The sequence below is a fragment of the Dendropsophus ebraccatus genome, chromosome 3 (genome assembly GCF_027789765.1).
Source record: "Dendropsophus ebraccatus isolate aDenEbr1 chromosome 3, aDenEbr1.pat, whole genome shotgun sequence".
In the NCBI taxonomy this organism is placed as follows: Eukaryota; Metazoa; Chordata; class Amphibia; order Anura; family Hylidae; genus Dendropsophus; species Dendropsophus ebraccatus.
In genome coordinates, this window is record NC_091456.1 from 129094163 (window position 1) to 129121258 (window position 27096).

Sequence of the window (27096 nt, forward strand, 5' to 3'; positions counted from 1 at the left end):
CACCGTGTTAGAGAGGTATCCTGATGTTTAGTTAGTGCCGGACAGGCGTAGGATTTTGTTTGTGTTGCTTTATTTCTGTACCAAATTCTCTAAATAAAACTGGCTGAGGTCAGTTGTACGAACTCCAGTTGTTCCGTGTGTGCCTGTTAAAGTGTGCCCGTCTACCCAGGAGACGACGAAACCGCTACCTGATCCCTTACATTATAATATGACGTTAGCTGATAATTTAAAAAACTGGCACTTTCAGCAGATATAACCAGTCAACCTGGCACATCAGTTCATTGTAGCTTCAGTTTTTTAACATATAACTACTTGCTTGGTATAAATATAAGGGGTGTTTGAAGTTAGCAAATGTAAGAAATGTGAGTAGTGCTATAATTTGTAATGTTTCAATAAATTTTGTTTAGTAAAGAAATGAGAAAACCTGTATTTGTTTGAACCCTGAGAACAATTTTTACTGTGCTAATGCTTGAACCCTTAGAAAGTTTATGCAGGCTTAGAACAAACTCCTCAGGGTTTCTTGTTATTGAAATCTTGTTTTTTCTGCAAGAAGGAAAAGACACTGCCAAAATTGTTATGCTAAGCTAATACGAAGAAAAGAGATATTTCTTAGAATAGATGTGATTTTTTTTTCTGTTAAGTCCAAACTACAGCTCCAAGTTTTTAAATAAGATGACAGTGATAAATAAAAACCCAAAGAAGCTTTATCTACACAGCAAAATTGTTCTATTTAAATTAAGGTAGAAAAATGAATACATAGCAAAAATAATAATGACTATACTATGAATATATACATTGAAAGGGCCCTGTTGTTGTAAAAAATTCAATGCAAGAAATATTTAGAGAAAATAACATAGTTAGAAAATAAAGTAAAAATACCAGCCAATTCGATTCATTTTGCATCCTAGCTTTTTTTCCCCCCACTGTGGCAAATGATCGGTATTAGAGGGTAAGCATGTACCTTTTTGGGTAGTTCCTGACCCCTAAATACATGACATAAAAATGTCCTTGAAATATTTTGGCATATGTATATGCATATGGCATATTTATACCTGCTGGGATAACTGGAATGTTCTTTTGGCTGTTGTGGGGCTGGTAAAAAAAGAGCAACAGACTGTAGTTTCCTATAGGGAGGGCCACATGAACAACAAACACAAACAAAAAAGACTTTAACACTGTGTGCATAAAGCCTTACACAAGAATAGACCGGGAGAGAAATAAGTACAGGAGGAATGGAGGAAGGCAATACTGTAACAGGGATACAAGGGGCTATTCTTTGAGCACTTGGTGTACTGTAATTACATGAAGTACTGACGGAAGCTGGGATTTCATACTGTATTAGCTGTCACTGATGCAGAAGGGTGGAGCACCATTGTGACCATTTGGAGGAAGAACACTTCTGTAATTAAAATGTGGCAGGCAGAGTTGTGACTATTAGGATGTTGTTCCGATGTGAAAGCTGTGAGAAGAGCCTGCCATAACTTCTGGGGAATAGGATAGAGTTAGATGTGTTTAACCAGTTCACATACGTGTTATAAAGCTGACAGATGTCCTACATTTGTGTTTATTTTCTATTTGCTTGTATATATGTGCCCACTCTGAATAAGCAAGTTCTTAAAGCTTAATAATCAATGGAAATACTGATTTTATTGGTTATAGGGGATAGGGTTGGAATAATATAAACCTATAAAATAAGCTCTTGCATATTTGTAATAGACTCACTGTTTACAGGATAATAGGATACTACAAAACATTTCTGACTGTAGTTTATGTCCTGTGAGAACAAAGATCAGGACATGATAAATTTTAATATGCCTGATTCTTGTTTCCCCCAACATCTGTAGTCAGGGGCCATACATATAGGATGGTCTGCCCAACCTACAGAAACCATTGGGTTCAGCCAAAATTCATAGAAAGTCTAGGGACACCTGAAGGCGTGTGTACTGATATTTATATTTTATATAGCTTTTTGTAAATAACTAACAATGTAATCTTACAGAAGATTTGTGCTTTTTAGCTCTAATAAAACATTGTCTATTGTCCATTTAAGATCTTAATCCTTTCCTCAGGTAATTTGTTTAAATTGCTTTAACCTGACGAGAGGACGAAAATGTCTATCAGTCTTTCAATTCTGGAGTCTTATTTCATGTAAATTGAACATGCCAGTAATTAACAAGAATAACGGTTACATCAGACAAAACAATAAGGTTATTGTATGTGGATAATGGGTAACACAATCTCTTTTTCTTGAAGAAAGTGCTGAAAGTGCCTTAAGGCTAGAGATTCCTTAAATTGATTAGATTGTGGGAATACCATGAATTTCGGTAGAGGTCATATGTAACTTTATGATAAAGCTGATTAAAAAAATGTTCTTTATAGGAGAGCCTACTGCTTGATTTAAAGCACTGACTTGACATTCTTATCTCTGTCTGTAGCTTAAAAGTGCAATACACGTAATGTGAACTGACAATTTTTCTGCAAAGGCTTTGTTAAACATTGCTATCAGTAAGAAAAATGATAATAGTTAAGCTAATGAACCTTCTTCCAGGCAAAAGGAAGGAGAAAATATGCTATAACGCAACTCAATCCCAGCTTTTGAAAGTAGTGATTGATATCAATATGAATCTTCAAAATTGATTTTTGCTCTTGCTCGAGTTTGTGGTGGAAAAGACATTCTGGGCTGATGACGAGAAAGATATTGTGTATTCCTGAAAATAATAAAGCCATCACAGAGTGAAAAAAAAAACTGAAAAAGAGAAATAAATATTTCATTTACTTCTGGCTTTTTCATAGCAACATGAATGACCAGGATAATGGCGCCCATGACTTTTTAGATTTTTCATTTTTTTCGGGATGAGTTGTATTTTTCAATGGAACAATATAAAGCTGAATATGTTGGGATTCTGTAATGAAAAGAACCAGGAATAGATTGTGAAGCCTTAACCTATGGCCTGCATCTCTGCAATGACAACATCCATGTTAGCAATTTAATTAGGTTTACATTTAGGAATATAGGTTATAAGTAGAGATGAGCGAATCTCGAGCATGCTCGAGTCCATCCGAACCCGAACGTTCAGCATTTGATTAGCGGTGGCTGCTGAAGTTGCATAAAGCCATAAGGCTATCTGGAAAACATGGATATAGTCACTGGCTGTATCCATGTTTTCCACACAACCTTAGAGCTTTATCCAACTTCAGCAGCCACCGCTAATCAAATGCCGAACATTCGGGTTCGGATGGACTCAAACCCGAACCCGGTTCGCTCATCTCTAATTATAAGGCTATAGACATAATAAAGACTGTCATAAAAATGTAACTTCAATTATGCTGACATATTTGAAAACAACAGCTGGTAATTTCAACCACATTATTATCCAATACCTTTGTTATTTAGACTCCATCTATTAGTAATCCATGTAGTGACATAAAGTGACATAACATAGGTGGGCTCACTGTGGTTATTTTACACCATATTTGATATCTAGATAGTGACAATTAAGAATAAGGTCTAAATGAGGGTAAGGCAATTATATTAACCAATCAGCCTTCCAATATAACCTTTGGATTTTGGAGGAAAAATCCCAATTCAATTCTATCTTTTATTAATATAAAGATATTTTGAAATTAATACAAAAGCCATCCTATTTGCATGAAACAATTGATAATATGAAAAGAAAAGCACCTGTAGCAAGTGTAGATATTGGAGAGTCAAGTAAGTATGGCAGCGGTTATGCTCTGCTATCCTCGCCCTATTATATACCCTGCTGCTGTACCAACCTGCCTCCCTGTCCTAGAGAGGGCAATCCTGCTCTCATACCTCCTGGAGATCCTTGTGCTACCAAGGCCTGGGTAATATACTGAGAGAGAATACTATTAGTTACAGAGACTAGTAACAATTATTAAAATATAAAACCCACAGTGGGCTGATGTCTTATAAGGGTATATTCACACTGAGTAAAACAGGCAGAATTCTGGGGCCTAAATGTTCCATAGCCTAGTCTATGAGAGAGTGCGTGCTCCCCCGCTGCCGCTGCTCTCCGCTTAAGGAAGTGACATGTCCTCCCTTAAAGGAGATAAAGGTACGATAGATTAGTACACATTGAAGTCATTACAATATTTGTCTAAATTAAACTTATGCTCTCTGCGCCAATGTGTTTTTACTGTATGGTAACTACCCTACAGATCAAATGGAGCTTTAACATTGATCTTTAAATACTAAAGTCAAGAGACACAAGCACAAAACAGGAACTTGATAACCTTCTGCACCGATGAACAGCCACACATTGGGAACTACAGACTCCTAAAACTCTCTACAAAGTACCAGTACTGTGATTTGCTTGTCCCTGTAATATCACAAAAGGGACATAATATGATACTAGAGAAGCTAAATATCAAGATGCTAAAATGATAGGCAATAATTGCTAACATCAAGAAGGAAGGGACCAGAGAAAATAATAGCAACTATAGGAACGTGTTTATGGTGTAATGAGAGATTAATTCATTATACATACATCACAATAGCAGAGCATGACAGACATTACATACTAAATACTGAAACAAGAAGAATAAGGGCCATTTGTGTAATCATCCAGCCATCATATAGAAATAGTGCACCTAAAGTTAGATGAGTCAGTCACCAGTCAATCTGTATGTGCAGATACAAAGTGCATGAGGCATAGGGGACACTACTGAATGCAGGTAAGAGGGGTGTATGAAATGTTATAGGCCTACCTAAATAGATGAGTCTTTAGGGCATTCTTAAAACTGGGTTGTTGGGAATGAGTCTAAGATGGGCATTTATCAAGACCTCCATAATTGTATGCTAGTCTTAAATAAATACTTCATGCATTTTGTCAGATTTATGTGCATGGATTTACAAGTACGCCACCTAGTAAATCCAGCAGGACCTGCGTCTGCCACACTGGAGCAGGTGAAGATTCCTGCCATGATTTACACCTGTTTTCAGACATAAACCATGATAAATCAGGCCCAGGAGGACACCACACTTCCCCATCTTGCCATGCCCCCTACTGACCTATCAGGCAAGCTGGGCTAACGCCATGGAAAAGGTCTACATTTATGTTTGTTGGGTATCGCATTGAAGAGAATTGGTGCAGCAGAAGAAAAGTGTTGGATACTTAGGTTCACATGTGTAGTTGTAAGACTTCTATTTGGGTTTAGCGTATATTAAGACACTGCAGATCTGTTGCAGACATTTCTTTTCCATTAGCCTGAATAGAATTGTTTCTGCAGCAGCTGCATGGATTTCTGCAAACCCTATTCACATGAATGAGACACCTGCACAAATTTGTGTGACAAAAAAATAACATTTTAGCAGAGGATTCAGAGCATACTGATAAGCCATGACTGATATTCAGCTAAGATATTTGTAGCAAATTTAGCCCTTTAACCCCTTAACGACATCGGGCATAAATTTACGCCCTCGCGCCCTGGTACTTAACGCATCAGGGCGTAAATTTACGCCCGATGTTTCCCCGATCGCTGTGTGTTCGCACACAGCGATGGGGGAAGATGGCCTGCTAGAAATCATAGCAGGCCATCTTAGCTTCTCGGCACGGGGGGTGGTTAACACCCCCCGTGCTTACGATCGCCACCATTGGCTGATCAATTCAGATCAGCAAATAGCGGTGATCGGAACCTTTCCGGGTCATAGAAGACCCGCTGACCCGGAAAAAATGGCGGTCGGTGCTGTCCGAGGACGGCACCGACCGCCATTACTGTAAAAAGTAATGGTGGTCATGGTGCCACCGGCCCGATCGCCGTGAACGGCCGTCCGGTACCGGCCGGCCGTTCACGGAGATCGGGCCGGTGGCACGGCTGAACAGAGGGATGTTCAGAATGTAGGAAAAGTTTTTTTTTTCACCCCAATTTTTTTCCCCTATTTTCCGCACCCTATCGCCGCTGAGTGTTGATCAGCATCGCACGATCGCTGCTAATCAGCAACTCCTCCTTTTTGGCGTAGGGTGTTTTTTTTCTATATTCTACTGCCACGGTCTGCTGATAAGTGCCGCACATAAGTGCGGCATTTATCAGCAACTCCTTTGTTGGCGTAGGTTTTTTTTTATACTTACTGTAAAAAAACACGTAAAAAACACTACATTACACCACACTACATTGAATAAAGTTTGACACTACACCACTACATACCCCATATACCAATCCCCGTATAAAGATGGCCCCCAGGGTGTTTTCGGCATCGGACGCATACGTTATTATTGCCTCCGACACTGAAACAGCCAGTGAGGATGAATGGGGGGATCCTTCTTTCCTCCATTCATCCTCATCATCCAGTGACGTGTCTAGGGGTAGCGTAGCGTACGCTGCCCCCCAGACACGTCTTTTCCGCCAGTACCGTCCCAATTAGAGATGACGGTATGAAATTCTACAAACTCTGTGAGAGTACCTCAGGGTACACTTACAGATTAAGGCTGGGTTCACACACAGTATATTTCAGGCTGTATATTTGAGGCTGTATAGCAACCAAAACCAGGAGTGGATTGAAAACACAGAAAGGCTCTGTTCACACAATGTTGTAATCAAGTGGATGGCCGCCATTTACTGGCAAATATTTTCTGTTATCTTAATACAATGGCTTCTGTATTGAAATAATGGCCGTTATTTACCGTTATATGACGGCCATCCACTCAATTTCACCATTGTGTGGACAGAGCCTTTCTGTGTTTTCAATCCACTCCTGGTTTTGGTTGCTATGAGGACCTGACATGAGGACCAAATACAGCCTGAAATATACTGTGTGTGAACCCAGCCTTAGGGTACGTGCACACTGCGGAATAGCGAAGGATAACCCTTCGTGCATTCCGCAGCTGGCACCCGCCGGTGGACTAATGCGGGCGCGTGTCTCCACCCGTGTCATAGACTCCAATCTATGCATGGGCGGATTCCATCGTCCATCCAAAGAATGAACACGTTGGAGGGAGAGCGGAATCCGCCCATGCATAGAATGGAGTCTATGACACGGATGGAGACGTGCGCCTGCATCACTCCGCCGGTGGGTGCCAGCTGTGGAATGCACGAAGGGTTATCTGTCGCTATTCCACAGTGTGCACGTACCCTTAGAGTGTATGAAGGAAGGGACACCCGAATCCAGCCCCAGATGCCCCCTCCCCCCCATCCTCGGAACAAGTGGGAAGATCGTCCGGGAACTGATCTTCCCACTGCTGGATAAAGGTTACCACCTGTACGAGGATAACTTTTATACCAGCACCCCCTCTTCTGGTCCCTCGCTGCCCGAGCTACTGTAGCTTGCGGCACGATCCGAAAATATCAGAAGTAGTAATAGAGCCCTAATATTTAGCAGCCATGGAGCGGACCCAGCGCTTCTGGATATGAAGGACCCCGTATCGCACCAGGGCAACATTCTCCAGGTGACGTCCCCCACACTGGAGAACGAGAGACCCCAGAAGAAGTGCAGAGTGTGGGGTAATAGGGGTATCAGGAAGGACGCCATTTTCCAGTGTGACGCCTGTCCTGATCACCCCGGCCTCTGCATACTGGATCGCTTCAAGGCGTACCACACGTCATTGGAGTTCTACATTTTCTAAATTCTGTCCCTTATTCCTATTTCAGGGGTCACATTGATCCGGGGATTATACTGATCGCCATTATGGAGTCGGGAAGGAATTTTTTCCCTGTGATGAGTCTACTGTCGTCTGCCTCACGAGGGTTTTTTTTGTCTTCCTCTCGATCAACACAGGTTGAATTTGATGGACACTTGTCATTTTCAACCTTATAAACTAATAATTGGCCTAATACCCCCAAATAAATTAGAATTGTCCCTTTTCCCCAGCTAAATAGGTATGGCCACCATTCCCATTAGAGACTTGCCATGATGCAATTACAAAGCCTCTGTGCTGCCAGGATAGTAGAAACCCCCCACAAGTGACCCCATTCTGGAAACTACACCCGATAAGGAATCTAACAAGGGGGGCAGCGGGGATATGGCCCCCTGGTGACGGCCACATTTGGGAAGTGAAAATGAAAAAAAAAATGGTATTTTTTATTTTCTCGGCACATTTTCTACGTAAGTGCCCGTCACCAATGGGGTCCATATGCTCACTGCCCCCCTTGTTAGATTCCTTATGGGGTGTAGTTTCCAGAATGGGGTCACTTGTTGGGGGTTTCTACTGTCCTGGCAGCGCAGGAGCTTTGTAATTGCGACATGGCCTCCATCCTCCATTCCAGCCTCTAAATGGCGCTCTGTACCTTTGGTGGCTTGCCCTGTGCCCATATGGCACATTATGCCCACATGTGGGGTATTTTCGTACTCAGGGGAAACTACCCTACACGTTTTGTGTTCATTTTCTTTTTTAACCCCTTGTGGAAATGGAAAAAATCAAGGCTAGAACAACATTTAGTGTAAGGAAGGAAGGAGCGCCATTTGGTTTTTGAAGGCTGGATTTGGATGGAATGGATTTCGAGGGGCCATGTTGCATTCAAAAGGCCCCTGTGTTGCCAAGACAGTTGAAACCCCCCACAAGTGACCCCATTATGGAAACTACACCCCTCAAAGAATGTAACAAGGGGTGTAGTGAGCATATGGACCCCACTGGTGACAGGCACAAATGTGGAACAATGTGGCGTGAAAATGAAATATTACATTTTTTACACTATAATGTTGGTTTAGCCTTGAATTTATCATTTTCCCAAGGGGTTAAAAGAGGAAAACAAAAAAACCCCACATGTAAATACCCCACATGTGGACATAAAGCGCCATGTGGGCGCAGGGCAAGCCTCCGAAGGGAAGGAGCGCCATTTGGATTTTGGAGGTTGGATTTGGCTAGAATGGATGATGAACGCCATGTCGCATTTACAGAGCCTTCGTGCTGCCAAAACACTGGAAACCCCCCACAAGTGACCCTATTCTGGAAACTACACCCCTCAAGGAATCTAACAAGGGGTGCAGTGAGGATATCGACCCCTTGATGACGGGCACATTTGTGCCATGAAAGTGAAAAAATGAAAATATTCCCTTTCACGTCACATTGTTCCACATTTGTGCCCGTCACCAGTGGGGTCATTATGCTCACTGAACCCCTTGTTAGATTCCTTGAGGGGTGTAGTTTCCAGAATGGGGTCACTTTTGGGGGGTTTCCAGTATCTTGGCAGCACGAGGGCTCTGTAAATGCGACATGGCTCTTGAAATCCTTTCCAGTGAAATTCAGCTTTCAAAAGCCAATTGGCACTTCTTCCCTTTGGAGGCTCGTCCTGCGCCCCCTTGGCGCTTTATCGCCACATGTGGGGTATTTCCGTACTCGGGAGAAACTGCGCTACACATTTTGTGTCTTTTTTTTCCTCTTATCCCTTTAAGAAAATGAAAAATTGAAGGCTAGAACAACGTTTTAGTGTAAAAAATTAATTTTTCTTTTTTTCACGCCATATTGTTCGGAAAATCTGTGAAGCACCTGTGGGGTCCAGATGCTCACCGCACCCCTTGTTACATTCCTTGAGGGGTGTAGTTTTCTAAATGGTGTCCCTTTAGAGGTGTTTTTTAGGTTTTGGCACCCCAGAGCCTCTGCCAACCTGAAGTGGTACGGTCAAAAATGACCAAATATAATGGAGGCGTTGAAATTCACTAGGCACTCCTTTATATCTGAGGCTTGTGCTTGCATCAAATAGCGCAATAGGGCCACATATGGGGTATTTCTATAAACTGCAGAAATGGGGCAATAATTATTGTGGTGCATTTCTCTGGTAATAGGTTTATAATTATGAAAAATATTGGATTACAATAAAATCTCTGCACAGAAAATAAAAATTTTCAAATTTCTTACACACTTAGCTTTTATTTCTGTGACTCCCCTAAAGGGTTAAAAAACTTTCTGGATGTGCTTTTGCAGAGTGTGGGGGGTGCAGTTTCTGAAATGTGGTGCTTTGTGGGGCTTTCTAACATACAGGCCCCTCAAATACACTTTGAACCTGAACAGGTCCCTAAAAATATCTGATTTTTAAATTTTACTGAAAATTTGGAAATTTGCTGCTAATGTTTTAAGCTTCCTATTGTCTAAAAAAATGAAAGATTGTTTAATAAATGCCGCCAACATAAAGTAGGCATGTTGCTAATGATATTTAATATATAATTTATGTGGTATAACCACTTTCTGTATAAGCAAAAAAGTTTCAAAGTTGGAAAAATTCTTTTTTTAAAAATTTTTTCACGTTATTTGTTTTTTTTTCATAAAGATTCGTTATGAGTATCGACTCCAATTTACCAGAAATGTAAAGTACAATATGTCACGAGAAAACAATCTCAGAATCAGCCGGATAGGTAAAAGCATCCCGAAGTTATTAATGAATAAAGTGACACTGGTCATATTCATAAAATTTGACTCTGTCATTAAGGCCATTTCAGGCTCTGTCCTTAAGGGGTTAAGGTCAGCTACACATGGACTTTCTTCAAAACATGAAAAGTAAACACACTGGAAATATGTAATGAAGATCCCAGGAAACGAATAAAAGTCCTTAATGCATATTAAGGGTCTGTTCACACGTACAGACTCGCTGCGTAAAACTCGCACAGAACTCGCATCAAACTCGCATGAAAGTAGCTGCGTTTTTTTGTGGTGTTGAACTTGGCTGTGAAAATCATGTGAAAATCAAAACTCGCATGTAAAAAATCGCACCAAACATGCAGCGAGAATACACATACATTGACTTGATAACAATCAGTATCGCTGTGGATTTCTGGGTATGTTCACACGCACAGACTCGCTGCGTAAAACTTGTTCAGAACTCGCATCAAACTCGCATCAAGATTTCATACCTTATTTTATATCATACATCATGGTGCTTGTTCCGGTAAAAAGTGATCTTTTATCATCTGCGGTTGTGCTATCTGGCTGTCGAGGGGCGGGGCCTATGTCCCATTGACGTTGTGGAGATAACAATGGTGTTGTGGGGCGTGAATCTCCGCCGACATACCACAATCCTCAGATGACAAAAGATCACTTTTTACTGGAACAAGCACCATGACGTATGATATAAAATAGGGTATGAAAACTGCAAAATGTACTCTTTACACCTGTGTCGAGACATCAGAATGCAAAAAAAGTGTGTGTGTGTGTGTATGTGTGTGACAGTGTCACTTTAAGAGAAACAGATTGCTGAACTCAGGGAGAACAGCCAAATGACAACACTGCCGGCTGCTAATGAAAGCGCTCAATGCAGTGAAGTCCTAGGTGCATTGCCCCCTGGGAAACATGAGTATGCAAAAGAGGAGTCCGTGGAGCCTCATTGAAGAGTCTCAAAACACAGGACTAGCCAGATATCCCTCCGGGAAGGACCCAGCCAAGTGGCAGCTCCTGTTAGGAAACCACCAAATCCACCATATTAAGTGGCCCTATAAGTCAGTGTAATGACAAGGGATAAACCAAGGCTAGGTAACCATCCACAGACAGCTGTTTCGGGGTGTTGCCCCTCATCAGTGTGGAGCAGGATTCTGGCTAGGTGGGAGCAATGCCTAGTAGAGCCATAAGGAGCTGCCACTTGGCTGGGTCCTTCCCGGAGGGATATCTGGCTAGTCCTGTGTTTTGAGACTCTTCAATGAGGCTCCACGGACTCCTCTTTTGCATACTCATGTTTCCCAGGGGGCAATGCACCTAGGACTTCACTGCATTGAGCGCTTTCATTAGCAGCCGGCAGTGTTGTCATTTGGCTGTTCTCCCTGAGTTCAGCAATCTGTTTCTCTTATGGCTCTACTAGGCATTGCTCCCACCTAGCCAGAATCCTGCTCCACACTGATGAGGGGCAACACCCCGAAACAGCTGTCTGTGGATGGTTACCTAGCCTTGGTTTATCCCTTGTCATTACACTGACTTATAGGGCCACTTAATATGGTGGATTTGGTGGTTTCCTAACAGGAGCTGCCACTTGGCTGGGTCCTTCCCGGAGGGATATCTGGCTAGTCCTGTGTTTTGAGACTCTTCAATGAGGCTCCACGGACTCCTCTTTTGCATACTCATGTTTCCCAGGGGGCAATGCACCTAGGACTTCACTGCATTGAGCGCTTTCATTAGCAGCCGGCAGTGTTGTCATTTGGCTGTTCTCCCTGAGTTCAGCAATCTGTTTCTCTTATGGCTCTACTAGGCATTGCTCCCACCTAGCCAGAATCCTGCTCCACACTGATGAGGGGCAACACCCCGAAACAGCTGTCTGTGGATGGTTACCTAGCCTTGGTTTATCCCTTGTCATTACACTGACTTATAGGGCCACTTAATATGGTGGATTTGGTGGTTTCCTAACAGGAGCTGCTACTTGGCTGGGTCCTTCCCGGAGGGATATCTGGCTAGTCCTGTGTTTTGAGACTCTTCAGTGTCACTTTAAGGCAGGGGAAAGCATGTTCTGTATTCACAAGCACTCCAGGTTTCTGCTGAAAAAACTATAGGTATTCTTAAAACTACTTTGATTTGTTCTGTGCAGATTTATGTTACATAAAATAAACATCTTACATCTATGTTAATCGACTAAGATACAAAAGTTATATTGACCTGTTTTAGATGTTATGTTTTTACCTGAATTTTCAATGTTTCTTTTCCTTTTTTAAGCAAAAAAAGAGACAAAAGGCTAGACATAAATCAGAGAGTGCACTCCACTATATAAATTATCAAAAAATGAATTTTATTGCAAAATAACATAGAACACTACACAATACACTTAAAAACAATTAAAAGGTTCCAATCAGGAACATACAAATTCATGGTCTGCCCACAAAACAGGTATTGGGCATCAGACCAACGGGGGGTAGCATACAAATAATATTGCTAACATGACCCAAGCAAAATTAGGACCAATATTATAAAATAATTTAATCAGAACCAAGGCACTGCGTGCAAAAAACCACTGTTACCTAAAACACCAATATCATACAAAATGAGACCTAATCAAGTTCTAGATAAGAGGGAAAAAGTATGCAACAACACGATAATGAAACCCCAAAAGTAAATGAGGAGAAAAGAAGGAAAAACCTAACCCCTATATCAACCCCTGTGTCAACTGATCAAACCAAAAAACTGCATTGGAACACAAATAATCAAAAAAATATATATTTGTGTATATAAATAAATATCACCCACAAATTCAAAGTAAATCTCAGTGCCTGAGTGGAGCAAGGGTCATGGAGCTAACACCCCCGAAAGAGGAACTCCACGCGTATCGTCACCCTCCGGTGACTTCGTCAGGAGTGAAGGCTGTATGTTGCAGTGTCCTTAAATATTCTATTCAGGCAAAGTACATATGAAGCAGCTGTTTACATAGCTAGATTATTAAACGCAATTACCTGGTGGTGTGTGCTGTGTAGATGATTAATCAAGGCATGGTCACTCTCGGCGTCCTCGGATGCCTAATGCGCATGTCTGTGCGCTTGATGTCATGTGGTCATGATGTAATCCGGCGTACAGGACCACATGACTGCCGGCACACGGGACCATGTGACTGCCATGATGTAATCCGGCATACAGGACCACATGACTACCGGCACACGGGATCATGTGACTACCATGTCATGTGATATTCGCGCATGCGAAAAAACTTAGAAAAAATAGACATTCCTTGGAAGCAAATCCCAATGTACTATCTACATAATACCCATAGTGGGACAGTATATAGGGCCAGGGAAAAATCAAACGTTCAAAAATAATAATAATGATAATATAAGTAGGAGCCATGCATCACTTAAAAACCGTGCCTTACCCAAAATAAACCAAATGATAAATGATCAATACTCCCCGGCCAAGTTGAATAACAGGTCCTCATTAGATGTGCCAACAATATATGTCCCTCTTATCTAGAACTTGATTAGGTCTCATTTTGTATGATATTGGTGTTTTAGGTAACAGTGGTTTTTTGCACGCAGTGCCTTGGTTCTGATTAAATTATTTTATAATATTGGTCCTAATTTTGCTTGGGTCATGTTAGCAATATTATTTGTATGCTACCCCCCGTTGGTCTGATGCCCAATACCTGTTTTGTGGGCAGACCATGAATTTGTATGTTCCTGATTGGAACCTTTTAATTGTTTTTAAGTGTATTGTGTAGTGTTCTATGTTATTTTGCAATAAAATTCATTTTTTGATAATTTATATAGTGGAGTGCACTCTCTGATTTATGTCTAGCCTTTTGTCTCTTTTTTTGCTTATCATTATGGATATCTAGACATTGAGTGGCACCCCGTTTTTGTATGTATTTTTCGGTTGAGCCACCTGCTTAGTGTTCTTAGTCTTTTCCTTTTTTAAGCATGGATATATTTTAATACCAAATAAGATTGGAAAACGTATGGTAAATTTTATCAGATGATCTGTGGGATTTGTAGGTGTTTTTATGGACTTTTATTTAGAGTAGTTAAACAGGATTTTCCTTTGTTAACTTAATGGTATTTTGAGCACTGTTAGGCTATGTTCACACTACAGATGAGACCGGCCGTTCCGTGACTTCGGCCGGGTCACGGAACGGCCGGTCTCAGCCCGGATCATCACGGCCAGTACTTAAGTACCGGCCGGATGATCTTTCCTCCATGGAGCTCTGATGCGGGCGCATCAGCACGCGCCCGCATCAGAGCTTCCAATAGCACACAGTGAAGCAAGCGGCCGGAGCTGTGTGAACTGCCAGGTCCTTCTGCGGACGGAATTCAGTGAATTCCGTCCGCAAATAATGGACCTGTCAGTTGTTTGCGGCGCCGCATGGGAACGTATACGATGTGTATCCGGCCGGGATCCCATAGCAAACAATGCTATGTTCCTCCCCGCAAATCTACGGCTGTAGTTGTGCGGCAAGAACTACGGCCGTAGATCTACGTAGTGTGAACATAGCCTCAGACTGTTAATTAAATGCTGTGCATCACATATTTTATTTCAAAGATTAACCAAAGAAATATATTCAGTATATACATATATTGAAAAGTCTTTAGTATTTCACACCTCATTAAAATCTCAATTACCTCAAACTATAACATCATGATTACTTTTGGGTATAATTCTTGAGAATGATATTATAAATGATTTTCTCTGTACAAAAATTACTTTATATTTTGCCCCAAAATATAGTCCATTGAACTTTTAACATTTTAACAATTTTAATCTCTTTTTTGTATCATTTTTATTTTCTATCATTATTTAACAGTGTACTGTAGACAAATTTAAACTTGGTGAAATATTATCATATAAAGCAAAAATATATAATGTAATTCAATATTTTATACATCTGAATGTATAAAGAAGTAGAGAAGAGAAAAGAGGAATGTTTGTTCTATTGTACACGGACATACGTATGCACCACTTGAAAGTCAATACTTTGTGGAGCCATCATTTGCTGCGATTACAGATGCAAGTCTTTTAAGAATCATCACTATTAGCTTATCACATCTAGACACTGAGACATTTTTTTAAGCCAAAACTGGTCCAAGAACCAAGATAGTTTGGTTTACAGCAAGTCGTGCTGTATGTTCTCAATTCGACAATGGTATGACCTTTGACTTGTAAGTCTCCAATCCCTGAATGAAACAGTTTTTCCCTCAAGAATTGTTCACTATAATTGTCATACTCTGCTGTGGATCTTTGGAGCGCCATCAGTGTTATTATTGGTGCCTTTGTTGAATATCTTATGACTATCCACTCTGTGAGTTTTGGTGGGTGGCCTTGTTAGGTTTGTAGTTGTATTATATTCTTTCCATTTTGTTATAAGGAAATAAAACACTTCAAGACCGAGCCCATTGATGCACGGATGTCTGGGTCAAATTAATGCGATGTTCCTCCCCGCCTTCTAAGAGCCAGCTTTTATTTTTCCACCTACAGGGCTGGTTGGGGTGTCATATTTTGCACCATGATCTCTAGTTTTTATTAATATCATATTGGTGTAATAGAAAAATTCAGATCACTTATTAATATTTTTTTATATATATATTTAAAAAAAAAAAATCAGAAATCCTGGTGTTTTTTTTGTTTACATGGTTCAACGTGCGGGAACAATAATGTTATATTTTAACCCTTTCCCGCATATGGACGTACCGGCACGTCCAAATCTGCATACAGTTCCTGCAGATGGACGTGCCGGTACGTCCACGGGATGACAGGGGCGCAGGAGCTGCACTCCTGTCATCCTCGGCGGGGCCCGGCTGTCAGTGATAGCCGGGCACCCGCCGCAACTGCCGAGATCCGTGCCGTGCCCGGATCCCGGCAGTTAACCCCTTAGTGGCCGCCGATACGGCGGTCACTAATGGGCCGGCGCTGTACTGCATTTCATCTCCCCCCACCGTGAATCCACGGCGGGGGGAGATGAAATAAGTCAATCAGACCCCAGATCAGCCCCCCTAGTGGGCTGGTCACTAACCCTCTCCCTCCCCGCGGCGGCCATCAGATCCAAGATGGCCGCCGCAATCACTGTGAACAGACTAATGTCTGTTCACAGTGATCAGAAAATAAAAATGAATGAAAGCCCCATGCTCTCCGCCACCGGAGGTAGCGGAAAGCATGGGGCAGTCATCGGGACCCCCCCTGTGGGGTCCCGGTACAAGCGATCAGCGGTATATACTATATACCGCTGATCGCTTGTGCCATGTGGAACCCGGCACTTTTTATCCCCTGTCACCATCAATGATTGGTGACAGGGGATAAAAAGTGTCACCGTGCCCCCCCCCCAAGTCGCCCCCCACCCCCCCTGTCACCCTCGTCCCTCAGTCACCCCTCCCTTCCCCATATACTCACCGGCTCCTGGAGCTCCTTCCTCCTCGACGTCCAGGCTGGTTATGAAGTGCGCATGCGCTCCACAACCAGCCAAGCTCTGAAAATTTAAAGTGACAGAGACCAATTTGGTCTCTGTCACTGAACTATGATTACTGTGATAGAAAATATCACAGTAATCATAGTAATACAGTGAAAATGAATGTATAAAATACAAAAAGTGACAAACATACAAAAAAATAAAACACACACTTTTTATTATAGTAATAATTGCAGTTTACTCCCAAATTACCCTTAACCCCCCCAGATTACCCGTAACCGCCCCAGGTTATCCGTAATCACGCCAGATTGCACGTAACCCCCCAGATTACACGTAACCACCGCATGTTGCCCGTAACCACCGCACGTTGCCCGTAACTACCGCACGTTGCCAGTGACCCCCTCCAGATTGTCCATAATCACCCCAAATTACATGTACCCACCCCAGATTACCTATAAACACTTCAGTTTATCCATAACAATGCCAGATTGTCTGTAACCCCCCCCCCCAGGTTTCCTGTGGCCACCCCAGGTTGCCGTAATCATGCCAGATTACATGTAACCCCCCCAGATTGCACGCAACCACAGCAGGTTGCCTCTGAACACCGCAGGATGCCTCTGACCACCGCACGTCGCCTCTGACCACCGCACGTTGCCACTGACCACCGAACGTTGCCACTGACCACTTCACCTTGCCTCTAACCACCCCAAATTGCCAATGACCGCCTCCAGATTGCCCGTAACCACGCCAGATTACAGGTACCCACCTCAGATTACCTATGAGCACTTCAGTTTATCCGTAACCACCCCAGATTGCCCGTAACCACCCCAGATTGCCCGTAACCACCCCAGATTGTCCGTAACCACCCCACGTTGCTCGTAACCACCCCACGTTGCCCGTAACCACAGCAGGTTGCCTGTAACCACCCTAGAATACCCGTAACCACCCCAGGTTGTCTGTAACCACAGCAGGTTGTCCGTATCCATGTCACATTGCCCGTAACCACCCCAGGTTGCCCGTAACCACCCCAGGTTGCCCGTAACAACCCCAAGTTGCCTGTAACCACCCCAGGTTGCCGCGACCACCCCATGTTGACCGTATCCACCTCATGTTGACCGTATCCACCCCAGAATACCCGTTACCACCCCAGGTTGTCTGTAACCACAGCAGGTTGTCCGTATCCACCCCACATTTCCTGTAACCACCCCAGGTTGTCCGTGACCACCCCATGTTGACCGTATCCACCCCAGATTACCCATAACCACCCCAGGTTGTCTGTAACCACAGCAGGTTGTCCGTATACACCCCACGTTGCCTGTAACCACCCCAGGTTGCCGGTAATCACCCCAGGTTGCCTGTGACCACCCCATGTTCACCGTATCCACCCCAGATTACCCGTAACCACCCCAGGTTGCTTGTAACCACCCCAGGTTGCCTGTGACCACCCCATGTTCACCGTATCCACCCCAGGTTGTCCGTATCCACCCCAGACTACCAGTAACCACCCCAGGTTGTCCGTATCCACCCCCAGACTGTCCGTAACCACCCCAGACTGTCCGTAACCACCCCACGTTACCTGTAATCTCATTTTTTTTATTGTATTTTAGTAACTGCGCTATTCTAATAACCATTACTAGCTGCGGTTTTGCTCCAGCAAATTGGCGCTCCTTCCCTTCTGAGCCCTGCTGTGTGCCCATACAGTGGTTTATGCCCACATATGGGGTACCGTTGTACTCAGGAGAACCTGCGTTACAGATTTCGTGGTACGTTTTTTCTCCTGTTTCTTGTGAAATTTAGAAATTTTAAACTAAATGAACATATTATTGGAAAAATTCGAGTTTTTCATTTTTACTGGCCAATTTTGAATACTTTCCTCCAATACCTGTTGGGTCAAAATGCTCACCACACACCAAGATGAATTCTTTAAGGGGTGCACTTTCCAAAATGGGGTGACTTATGGGGTGGGTTCACTCCACTGGCACTACAGGGGCTCTGCAAACGCACCTGGTGCTCAGAAACTTCTTCAGAAAAATCTGCACTGAAAATGCTAATTGGCGCTCCTTCCCTTCTGAGCCCGGCTGTGTGCCCATGCAGTGGTTTATGCCCACATATGGGGTACCGTTCTACTCAGGAGAACCTGCTTTACATATATTGGGGTGACATTTCTCTCCTTTTCCTCGAGAAATTGAGAAATTTCAAACTATAGGAACACATTATTGGAAAAATTCGCGTTTTTCATTTTTACTGTCTACTTTTGAATACTTTCCTCTAATACCTGTGGGGTCAAAATGGTTACCACACCCCAAGATGAATTCTCTAAGGGGTGCACTTTCCAAAATGGGGTGACTTATGGGGAGATTTTACTCCGCTGGCACTACAGGGGCACTGCAAACCCACCTGGCGCTCAGAAACTTCTACAGCAAAATCTGCATTGAAAAAGCTTATTGGCGCTCCCTTCCTTCTGATCCTCGCTGTGTGCCCATACAGTGGTTTACGCCCACATATGGGGTACCGTTGTACTCAAGAGAATCTGCTTTATAAATTTTGGGGTAATTTTTTTCTCTTGTTCCTCGTGAAATTGAGAAATTTCAAACTAAAGGAACATATTATTGGAAAAATTTGAGTTTTTCATTTTTACAGTCTAATTTTGAATACTTTCCTCTAATACCTGTGGGGTCAAAATGCTCATCTTACCCCAAGATGAATTCTCTGAGGGGTGCACTTTCCAAAATGGGGTGACTTATGGCGGGATTTTACTCCGCTGGCACTACAGGGGCACTGCAAACGCACCTGGCGCTCAGAAACTTCTACAGCAAAATCTGCATTGAAAAAGCTAATTGGCGCTCCCTTTCTTCTGATCCTCGCTGTGTGCCCATGCAGTGGTTTACGCCCACATATGGGGTACCGTTGTACTCAAGAGAATCTGCTTTATAAATTTTGGGGTAATTTTTTTCTCTTGTTCCTCGTGAAATTGAGAAATTTCAAACTAAACGAACATATTATTGGAAAAATTCGAGTTTTTCATTTTTACGGTCTAATTTTGAATACTTTCCTCTAACACCTGTGGGGTCAAAATGCTCATCCTACCCCAAGATGAATTCTTTGAGGGGTGTACTTTCCAAAATGGGGTGACTTTTGGGGGGGTTCTATTCTGCTGACACTACAGGGGCGCTGCAACGCACCTGGTGCTCAGAAACTTCTTCAGCAAAATCTGCATTGGAAAAGCTAATTGGCGCTCCCTTCCTTCTGAGCCCCGCTGTGTGCCCATACAGTGGTTTACGCCCACATATGGGGTACCGTTGTACTCATGAGAACCTGTGTTACAAATTTTGGGGTGCTTTTTCTCTCATATTCCTTTTGAAAATTAGAAACTTTACTCTAAACGTATATATTATTGGAAAATTTTAATTTTCCATTTTTTTACGGCCTAATAGTGAATACTTTGCTCCAGCCCCTGTAGGGTTAAAATGCTCATTATACCCCTAGATTAATTCTTTAAGGTGTGAAGTTTCCAAAATGGGGTCACTTATTGGGGTTTCCAGTACAAGCCTCCTAAATCAACTTAAGATAAGAACTGGTCCCTAAAAAAATCAGTTTTGGAAACTTTCACGAAAATGTGGTAATTTGCTGATAAATTTCTAAGCCCCGTAACACCCTAAAAAAGTAAAATATGTTTATGAAATGAAGCCAGAATAAAGAGGACATATCGGTAATGTGACTTAGTAACTAATTTATGTGCTACGACTTTCTTTTTTTAGAAGCAGAGAATTTCAAAGTTCATAAAATGCAAATTTTTTTAATTTTTCATGATATTTTGATGTTTTTCACAAAAAACACACAAAGTAGTGACCAAATTTTGCCACTAATATAAAGTGCCATATGTGACAAAAAAATAATCTCAGAATTGCTAGCATATGTTAAAGCATCACTGAGCTATAAGCGCATAAAGTGAGACAGGTCAGATTTTGAAAAATGAGCCTGGTCATTAAGGCCCAAATAGGCTTAGTCTTGAAGGGGTTAATAGATCAGACAATTCTTCAGGCTACAATATATAATTTGTTTATTTATTTTACATATTTTTATTTTTATAATGGGCAAGGAGGTATATTAAACTTTTCTTGGGAGGGGGGTTAATAAGTTTTTTTTAATACTTTTTAAAACTTTTTTTTTTACTTTTTTTAATACTTGTTTTTACTGTAAATCATGTAATCACTAGATTGCATTTACTGATCTATGCTATTCCATAGCATAGCATTGATCAGTGTTATCGGCGATCTATGCATAGATCCTGCCTGAGAGCAGACTCTATACATAGATCGCTGATTCGACAGGACAGAGGTAAATGACTTACCCCCACCCGTTGGTACAAGCAATCGGGACCCCCGCAGCATGGCTGGGGCTAATGACAAGCAGCTGGGGGAACGCAGCTGCCTGTCATGTTGGGCTCCCAGGACACTGATGTACTGTATGTGGGACCACTCTCACTGCTGCAGTCCTGCACACATCTACAGCCCCTTCAGAGTCAGGAAGGTATATATACATTACTACTGCACAGCATATGTGCAGTAGGAACATATATCTACGTATTACTCAATGTGTAATGGTTAATGGTGTTTCCTGGGGACTGGGGCTGGATACTTTCAAAACAGGAGTATTTACACTAGACTGTGATAGTACATAGGGGAGTATTACTCAACACACGTGCAACTTTTTAGTTTGTGTGTGTATGTGTATATTGACTGCTTTTTCAGGTTGTTCCACATAATCTATAATAAAAGTTAATTCAAGGTTTTAATGAAACAAAACAGAGCAATTTTTTTCAAGCCACTTAAATTAACTTTTTCTTAATTTATGATGCTAGATGCTTAGAGGAAGAGTTTGCAGCACTCCCACATAGATAGATAGGTAGATAAACTTCAAAGTCCGCAGCACTCTGAGATGTAGATGATTCCGGGTTCCCTGCTGTCACACCACGATCCAGTGGAGTCCTTTATAGATAAAACAATATGACTGCAGCACTCCGATATGGTGAAAAATCAATGTGAAGAATTTATTGCATCCAATTCTTTTCATGCAATAAAGCCTTCACATTGATTTTTCACCATATCGGAGTGCTGCAGTCGTATTGTTTTATTGATAGATAGATAGATAGATAGATAGATAGATAGAGATATAGATATATATATTATTGTTGTGACATAGAACATTACAGAGGCCTACTAATCTTAATTCCTTCTATATCAATAACATCTTTCACATAAACATCTTATCCCTCTTTGATACCAAAATTCTCTTTTATGTTGATTAAAACATGCATTCGTTATTAACAGCTAACTATTAGATAATTGCTTATTTCATTGCCAAAGGCAAAACTCGGCATGTGTATAGTACCCACAAGCATTTGGATTGTGTTATGTGAAATCCACCTATGTCTATTTGTGAAATGTAAATTATTACCAGGTTTTTATAAGTGTGAGTGAGACCACCAGCATATGAAACTTTTTATAGCTTTCTGTTCTATTGCTTTAATATGTTTGATGAATATCTATATGTATTACATTTGGGGCTAATGTATTCCATGAACATGTCCTATTTAGATTTTTTTTTTCTAATATAGAAAGCATCCTAAAAGGATGAAAGAAAAGAAAAAGTTCCCACTGTCATTGAGTGTGTTATGTTAATAGCTGCTGCTGGAAACATGGGAGAAAGAGGGAAAAAAAGGACAGTGATCCCCAATGCTAAAGACCCCCCCCCCAGCCGCAAGCAGTCCCTTCCTACTTGCGTACCCTAAGCAGTAGCGGACAACTTGGTGATTCCCCCTCCCTATGCAAAAGGGGAATACACAAAACGCAGACAAGACAAAGAAACAAATACAGATAGTAAACAAGCCAAGGGTCAGAACCAGTTGGGCAGCAAAGTACAAAAGTTTTTTGTATACAGAGAATCAAACTATTTTAGCGTCCTCTGTTGGGATGGTCCGAACCTGCCGAGGTTCGGGTTTGTACGAACCCGGATTCTTGGCAATAATTTCCGCTGTCTTAAACCTCCGTGCAGAGGGTGGATACAGCGGGAAGACCGCCTGGAAAACTGGGATATAGCCTATGGCTGTGGCTGTATCCCGGTTTTCCAGGCGGTCCTCCCGCTGTATCTACCCTCTGCACAGAGGTTTAAGACAGCGGGAATCATTGCCGAGAGTCCTGGTTCGTACGAACCCGAACCTTTGCAGGTTCAGACCATCCCTAGTCCTCTGACTTTTAACAATCAGCACAACTGAGGTTTAAGTTAAGAAACAACCCTTATTTTTAGATACAGAGAACCAGAGAGTCAGATGCTAAACAATAATGTTGATCACTGTATTTTTTTTTATTTCACTTTTTGTACATTATTATGGGGGCTGCCATCTTGCCTAAGCTGTTTTTAAACTTTTAGTAACATGCCTTACAACAAAACTCATGAACATAGACTACAATAGACAGACTCTGTCCCCTTGAAATGAATGTGAAACTTAATTACTGACTGTACTCTGTGACCTTTGGAGAGATCATTCCACAGGAAGCTGTTATTGCCTACTCTTTCTAATGTTTTCACAACCATGCTGTACAGATCACTTAACAGCAGCCTCCTCTTATTACTACAGACACAACAGGAAGTCTTAGCTTAGTTTTATCCCCAGTGGTGAGAATGAAAACTGCCAGATTTCAGGATTGTTTTATAATACAGATAGAAAAAGGGAAAATTAGGAAAAACATTATTTAAAAAATAAGTCATTTTCTGATGACACAATCTCATTAATGTTAAGCGCAGCATTGGTTCAACTTAAGTAAGAAACCTGTTTTCTATTATGCAGAGAACCAAACTATTTTGGGGTCCTCCCAAACTTAACAATGAGCACAGCTGTACTATAACTTAAGAGCGCTTTGTTTTTTTAATATAGAGAACACCATTATGTTACTGACCTCCACTTTTTCACAATCAGCGAATTATGGTTCAATTTAAAAGAGCACCACCTTTTTTTTTTTTTTTTTTTTTTAACAGAGAACCTCACTGTGTTACTGGCCTCCGACTATTAATAATTAGTGAAATTTTGGTTTAATTTAAAGCGAATGTTCCAGAGGTACATTGTTTTTCTGTTCTTACTATGAGTAGACTAGTGCTGGCAAGGGGATGCCGGTGCCATGGTCCCTTTTTTTGAACTGCGGACTGTTCCCGGCACCGGTCTATTTATGGTAAAAACAGAGGAGTAATATACCGCAGGTACATTCGCTTTAAGGAAGAACCCTTATTTTTGCTATACAGAGAACCAAACTATTTTGGAGTCCTCCGACTCTTAAAGCGACTCTGTACCCACAATCTGCCCCCCCCCCCCCAAACCACTTAAATGTTCAGAAGCTGCTTTTAATCCAAGATCTGTCCTGGGACCGTTCGACAGGTGATGCTGTTATTGTCCCAAAAAACAACTTTTAAACTGGCAGCCCTGTGTCCAACAGCCGGGGCTTAGGTTGTGTATGCATTAGGCTGGCACAACCTCTCTGTCCCTCCTCCCCACCCTCCGCATCATTAGGAATGCTCCAGGCAGATTGTCTCCAGTTCATCAGCTGTGTGAATACTGAACATGGGCTGCATCGTTAAGGCACCTGTGCAATGTTCAAACAGGAGAAAATGTTCCAATGGCATTCCTAATGATTAAGAGGGTGGGGAGGAGGGACGGAGGGGTGATGCAAAGTTAGGGCACAGATACTCTAAGCCCCAGACGTTGGGCACGGGGCTGCAAGTTTAAAGTTGTTTTTTAGGACAATAACTGCATCACCTGCCGAATGGACCGCAGGACAGATCTTGGATTAAAAGCAGCTATGCGAAAGTACAAGTTTTTTTTTTTTTTTTTGGTGGGGGGGGGGTCATATTGTGGGTACAGAGTCGCTTTAACAATGAGCACAATTGTGGTTCAATTTAAGGAAGAACCCTTTTTATTTCGTTTACAGAGAACCAAATTATTTCAGTGTTCTCCGACTCTTAACAATAAACATGACTAGAGTTGAATTTTAAGTACCATTTTATATATATATATATATATATATATATATATATATATATATATATACATACAGTGGTACCTTGGTTTAAGAGTTACTTGGTTTAAGAGCTCTCAGTTTTTCAAAATTGTGACTTGGTTTAAGAGCATTGCTTTGGTTTAAGGGCTCCCTGTACTGGGTGGGAGGGCGAGTTGGGGAGGGGCATGGTCTGCATACAGGGGTCTAGAGCACTGTACTCTGACCCAGGAAGTCTCCCTCACCTTCCAAATCATGTTTGTTGAACAACTAAAGATGAGAAAATTTACAGTATTAACGAAGCAAAGTACTTTCTTAGCTCAGCAGTTGGCTTATCAGCTGGCTGCCTTTGAACTCTGTGCCACTCTGTTCCACTCTTCACTGGTTGCTTGGAAAAGCTGGATCCAGGTCTGCAAAACTTCTCTTAGTTTTCCAGGACTGGATCAAGCTTTCCCAGGCACCTGGCAAGCAGCAGCATGGAGCGGCATGGCGCTGCATGGAGTTCAAAGGCAACTGGCTGATAAACTAAAAAGTACAGTGGTACCTTGGTTTAAGAGTAACTTGGTTTAAGAGCGTTTTGGTTTTAGAGCTCACAGTTTTTCAAAGTTGTGACTTGGTTTAAGAGCATTGTTTTGGTTTAAGAGCTTCCTGTAATTGGTGGAAGGGCGAGTTGGGGAGCGGCATAGTCTGAATAGCAGGGTCTACAGCCCTGTACTCTGATCCAGGAATTCTCCCTCACCTTCCAAATTATGGCAGATCCACCTCAGGCTGGGGCTTACATCAGGGGACAGGACTGTGGAGGTAATCTCTACATAGCTGTAACCCCTCTCTCACCGGGCAGAGAGCGCTGCATGTATGTGCCCACACATGTCCTGCTCATTCCTTCATGCTCCCTGCAATCTCTGTCAGTCCTGATTGGTTCATGCTTAACACACACCCCTTCTCCATTGCTGTCATGTGACCATACAGACCTCTTACAGCAGCCCTGCTTCTTTATTCTAGCCTGTTGTACTACGCTACTGCATTATGGGGATCTGCAGCTCCATCCTGTATCTACAAACTGCTGCTGTGTTTTCAGGTTTATGCCCTTTCTATACATTATACACCACATGCTGATTTATATACTGTACAGCAACTTATATCACATATTCTGCTGTTTCTGAATGTTTGTTTTACATGTTATTCATAATATAAAATCATTATTTTTGGAGTGTGGAACCAATTGTCTGCATTTCAATGATTTCTTATGAGAAAATTAGCTTTGGTTTAAGAGTGGATTTGGATTACAAGCACGGTCCCGGAACGAATCATGCTCATAATCCAAGGCACCACTGAATATATATACACACACACACACACACTGGCCCAAACTATGTCACGTGCCTCTGACCATATGTTCCACTGACGTTCTAAGCCACCAGCCCCTCAGCACAGATGACCACATTGTTGTGCAATAAAAGGGGCAGTTAATAAAAGATTCTCACACCTATTTTTATGTCTAATGAGCCCAAATTTACCTTACTCAATGTACAATGGGGGTGGTGGGCTGGTTGCATGGTTCTGTTCATATTTGTGTTTTTTGTTTTTCTGTTTTGATTTGATTCTATTATATATAGTGTACTATATTATAGGTATGCAACATTCTATGTCTTCTAACATTGGACATTTCTGATTGGAGTTTATCCAAATAGTCCTATTTGCAGATCATCTTAACTACTGGCTTCCATATTGGACTATTACTGGAAGATCAATCTAATGGACCTTTCAGCTCTTTTACCTTGTTTACTATGGTTTTATGTATGTCACTTTACCTCATGTCTTTATCTGTCAAAATACCTTATAAAATCTAATAAAATATTTCAATCTTCATTGACGAACAACGAACAGATTTACTACAAGATGTGTTACTGTTCGTGTATCAGTTAGTGTGCACAAACATATGGGCACATGGGCAGGGCCGCCATCAGGATTTTTGGGGCCCCATACAGCCAAATTGTCTGCCCCCCACCCCCCCACTAACGAAAACTATGGAACGTATCTTTGACTCAGGGCTGGCCTTTGGGGGGTGCGACCTGTGTGGTTGGCACAGGGCACATCACTCCCGGCTAGCTGGGGTGGGGATGTACCGGCAAACAAACAGCACACTTAACATACAAATTGAAATTAGATGTGCTGTCTGCCGCTGCTTTGCAACTAGAACCCCCAGCATGCCTGGTCAGCCGCTGCTGATATATATATATATATATATATGGATGTAGTATACACATATATATATGCTGGATATAGTATACACATACCATACAGC